Genomic DNA, 5,712 nt, shown 5'->3' on the forward strand with positions numbered 1-5,712 from the left:
TCTTACAACTGTGCCCCCCTCCAGTGGCACAGTGGTATGTCTGCGGACTTACACACTGAAAACTGGGTTTCGATAACCGTGGTTAGCAGAGCACAGATAGCCCATTGAGTAGCTTTATGCTTAATTCTAAACAAAAACAAGCTTACAACTGTAACAATTTAAGTCTACCAAGATTACAATAGGGAATACAAGTAGTTCTCGATTTACGTAAATTAGTTTTACGCGATTTTTGGATTAACTCGATCGATGGAATAATATCATTACTCGATTTACGTGCTAGCGAATTCAGATTAACGCGATTTTCGAGCGATTTGTGGATTGTAACTGTACCAAATAGAAGCATTTACTCATTGTGTAATTCACGAAGAACGAGCTGATGAAGACGCTTTATTAGAATAAACATCCGCGATAACGCAACACACGATATTTGAAGTGATGTTAACAAAGACCTTATGATTATCTGAGCAGTGGTCAAATGGTCACGAGGTCTGTTTGTTTGTTTTTGAATTTCGCACAAAGCTACTTGAGGGCTATCTGTGCTAGCCGTCCCTAATTTAGTACTGTAAGACTAGAGGAAAGGCAGCTAGTCATTACCACCCACCGCCAACTCTTGGGCTACTCTTTTACCAACGAATAGTGGGATTTACCGTAACATTATAACGCCCCCACGGCTGAAAGGGCAAGCATGTTTGGCGCGACGGGTATGCGAACCCGCGACCCTCAGATTACGAGTCGCACGCCTCAACACGCTTGGCCATGCCGGGCCCATGGGGTCTGTTTGGTCTTATAACGAGGTAATTAAAATCAATCTATTATGTTTTCTATTGATGTCGTGACCATAGACATACAACAAACAGTACTATTATATTTATATATTTTCATACAAAAGAAATTTTGAATATACTAAACAAAAGAACTCCAAACAGTAACACGTATCAGATGATTAAAATTTGTAAATGTGAAAAAATAAGTAAAGTTTCCAAAAACCGTTAGTTAAAATTGACTATTTCAAGAGTTCAGCAAGGTAAAATTAATAATAAATCTTTCCTACCGGTCGATCAGTAAAATTTTGGAAGTCCTTCATTAATACAGACTTCAACAATTCAGTGTCAGCGACAAGCAGTACTGGTTTCATAAACTTCGTAAAACCTAAAAATAAACCAAAAATACTTTAAGAATTACTCTCAACACTGATTCTGTGATTTTAATATCGTAGACACAAGATATCAAACGTTTTCGAAGGAAAATTATAATTAAATTGTAAACTTACCCAACCACCTTCCCGAATTTCTTAATCCAGTCGTCATGACAATGTAAAGGACCCTGTCGCAAAGGAACTTATCTTGAATATAAACAATATAACAGACAGAACTTGCGTCTCTTTAATTAAGGCTTATTAATAATGGAACAAAAGTGAGACTAATTCGTACAACATTTATTTAATGAGTACCTTTAAAAAAAACAAATATTTGAAGCTTGTGCGCTTGTTTTTTTACGAACCTTTTTATATAGTTCATTCATATTTCCGAACAGCAGACTTGGAGTTGGTCCCGGAATTCCAACATTTGAAAAGATTGGTGTAATTTTTACGCGCCATCTGTTAAATAAATCAAATTTAAATTGACGTCATTTTTCAAACATAGGTTCTATTAATTAAATTTGTTGTACAATCAAGTCTTGCACATTAACGTACATCAATGTACGACAAACAGGGAGAATGTGATCCAACTCATAAAAGATTCACTTGTGAGATATATAAAGTTAATATTTTTTTTGTGAGGCACGAAAATAAACATTTTAGGTCTAATACGCATACTTCAGTTACTGAAAGGCCTAAAGGTAAGAGGGCTAATATTGTTATCTTTGTGGTCCTCTACCATTCAAGAACTATCCCTCCCGTACTTCCCGTAATATTAAACAATATAATAGGAAACATGAATTATTTCATTTATAAAATAATCATTTTTATTATTTTACTTCATTTATTATCTTTAGTAGGGTTAGGTTAAGTGAGGGCAAATAATTTTTCCGCAGAGTAATCCATAAGCCTGCATGCTTCAAATATGTCGTGACCCGGCATGGTCAGGTGGGTTAAGGCGTTTGACTCGTAATCTGAGGGTCGCGGGTTCGCATCCCCGTCGGGCCAAACATGCTCGCCCTTTCAGCCGTGGGGGCGTTATAATGTGACGGTCAATCCCACTATTCGTTGGTAAAAGAGTAGCCCAAGAGTTGGAGGTGGGTGGTGATGACTAGCTGCCTTCCCTCTAGTCTTATACTGCAAAATTAGGGACGGCTAGTACAGATAGCCCTCGAGTAGCTTTGTGCGAAACTCCAAAACAACAACGGATGTACCCACTGTGTAGAAACTTTTCGCGAATTAAACATAACCATTGTGAATACGAAACACTACAACGAGTAATTAACACTGTACTACTTTCCAGTCTAGGCCTGGCATGGCCAAGCGCGTAAGGCGTGCGACTCGTAATCCGAGGGTCGCGGGTTCGTGCTCGCGTCGCGCCAAACATGTTCGCCCTTTCAGCCGTGGGAGCGTTATAATGTGACGGTCAATCCCACTATTCGTTGGTAAAAGAGTAGCCCAAGAGTTGGCGGTGGGTGGTGATGACTAGCTGCCTTCCCTCTAGTCTTACATTGCTAAATTAGGGACGGCTCGGTGCAGTGGGCTGGCTAACAACCTACTCACTTAAATACTTGTTGAAGAATCCGCAAGTGATTGCGGCCCTATGTTCCTAGATGGAATCTAATGGTGATAACTAACTAACTTTCCAGTCTGGCGTTTTATTAAAAATAATAAAAGAGTACATATATTTTCATTCCCATTAACTGGTGTAAGCATGGTAGTGGATCGTATGGTGAGGCGAAGTGAGAGAGCTCGGTCGTCGTGAGATGTTTGTACAATCCAGGCAAAACTATTCTCCCCATATTGGCCTCCATTTTTTAAATACAATTTATAATTAGAAATAAGAAGTAAGTGATCTATTGCTATAAATATTAATGCAACATTACAACATTTATGGCTCTTTGACAGCGTATAAAACTGTTTTAAGTGACGCTACAACACGTCTTTAATCACACTCTCCAAAACATTTCCAACTACTGTTATAAGACAAACTGACCAATAATTGTGTGAACAGTGTTTATTTAAATATTAGATTCACATTATCCAACATCTAATTTTCTAATGCTCTTTCATTATTTGATGACGTATAAAAATGTCAGCTAGCTGTTTAAAAACAAAGTCTTTAAGGTGATTTATAATTGTTTAAGTCTCTGAACATTTTTCTTACGATTTCAGATTTTTAAAATGACATATTTTACATCAATATTTTCACTATACATGTATGGTTGAGACATGATATTTGTATCTTCTTTTGTCAAAAGTGAACTTCGGTGGACTCGGTAGATAGCCCAATGTGGCTTTACCATAAGGAAACACACACTCAAAAGTGAACTTCGGTGGACTCGGCAGATAGCCCAATGTGGCTTTACCATAAGGAAACACACACTCAAAAGTGAACTTCGGTGGACTCGGTAGATAGCCCAATGTGGCTTTACCATAAGGAAACACACACTCAAAAGTGAACTTCGGTGGACTCGGCAGATAGCCCAATGTGGCTTTACCATAAGGAAACACACACTCAAAAGTAAAAATATAAATTAAATTTACCATCTCATAATATTCCGATATCAGTTCCTTACTATTATTTTGTTCGATTCCTCTCGGTAGACTCAGCAGATAGCCCCAAGTGGCTTTGCTATAAGAAAAACACACACACACACATACTATTATTTTGAAGGAGCCTTATCCTCATTTTAATATTTTGTTGACCTGGCATGGCTAGGTTATTAAGGTAATCGACTCGTTATATCTGGGTCGCGGGTTCGAATCCCTGTCACACTAAACACGCTTGACTTTTCAACCTTGGGGGCGTTATAATGTAACGGTCACTCCTGCTATTCATGGGTAAAAGAGTAGCACAAGAGTTGGCGGTGGGTAATGATAACTAGCTGCCTTCCCTCTAGCCTTACACCGCTAAATTAGAAACGGCTAGCGTAGATAGTCTTTGTGTAGCTTTGCGCGAAATTCCAAAACAACAACAACAAAACGATAATTTATTTATCTATTATATACTAAAGAATTCTTTGTTGTTTTATTAAACACTTTCAGTGGATTAAAACGCTAAAGTCAGGGGCTCGATTCCCCTCGGTGGACTCAGCAGATGGTCCGATTAAGCTTTGCTATGTAAAAACACACACATGACTCAGCAGATGGTCCGATTAAGCTTTGCTATGTAAAAACACACACATGACTCAGCAGATGGTCCGATTAAGCTTTGCTATGTAAGAACACACACATGACTCAGCAGATGGTCCGATTAAGCTTTGCTATGTAAGAACACACACGTGACTCAGCAGATGGTCCGATTAAGCTTTGCTATGTAAAAACACACACGTGACTCTCAGATGGTCCGATTAAGCTTTGCTATGTAAAAACACACACATGACTCTCAGATAATCTCTTTCACGCACAGTTCTTTTTCTTTTGATTTCCTTTTTAATTATCTCTCTAGATTTTTTATCGTCCTTCATGTCCTTATTATTTGCAGTAAATTGAAATTTCTTGAATTCATTATGTTTCTCTCTAATATGAACTTTTAGCCTTTACTAAACCATACTGGCCTATTCTACTGCGCTGGTCTTTATATATATATATTTTTCTATATGGAATACGTATAATCTTTATGAATATGAATTTTTCCCTAAATGCTTTTTAAATTTGTTCAAGATCCTATCCTATAATCCGAGAATCGCGAGTTCGAATCCCCGTCGCACCAAAAACATGCTCGCCCTTTCAGCCGTGGGGGCGTTATAATGTGACGGTCAATCCCACTATTCTTTGATAAACGAGTAGCTCAAGAGTTGGCAGTGGTTGGTGATGACTAGGCCTTCCATCTAGTCTTACACTATAAAATTAGGGTCGGTTAGCGCAGATAACCCTCGTATAGCTTTGAGCGAAATTCAAAACAAAATAAAGTCCTATCTTAACTCTTTAGTTCAATCCAGAGAAGCCATATCATAACACTTTCCATCAAAGTTGTTGTTCCTGTAGTAAAATCTCAAATGTAATAGTGCAATTGTGGCTTGTATTTATATACTCGCCATTTACATTTCTGTCTCTCATATTCAGAGCGAATGCTAATTTTAAACTTAATATAGCTTCTTCTCTTGTAGGCTCCATCACTAATTGGTGTATAAAAGTATTCTCACAATTTCTAAAAATATGTCCTTAATGTATAACCCAAAAGTATTAACACTTAATGAAGTCAAACATAATTTTAACACTTTATAGGCAGCAACTTTCAACGTTGCTTATATTTGTATGTGGATTAAAAACAATGTCACTTCACTGTTTTCAAACAAATTAACAATAGTTTATATATATATATCTAATAACGTATTGACATCGATAAAATAATCAAAGTATATTGATGAATTTTATGTCGCCCCCAGTAGTTCAGCGGTATGTCTGCGGACTTACAACGCTAAAAACCTTGTTTCGATACCCGTGGTGGGCAGAGCACAGATAGCCCATTGTGTAGCTTTGTGCTTAATTTAAATCAACAACGAATTTTATGTCGATATTTTCATAGTATTTTGTTTTATTTTGTACACTAGTGTCATCTATTGTAAATA

This window comes from Tachypleus tridentatus, chromosome 6 (genome assembly GCF_004210375.1).
Source record: "Tachypleus tridentatus isolate NWPU-2018 chromosome 6, ASM421037v1, whole genome shotgun sequence".
NCBI lineage: Eukaryota > Metazoa > Arthropoda > Merostomata > Xiphosura > Limulidae > Tachypleus > Tachypleus tridentatus.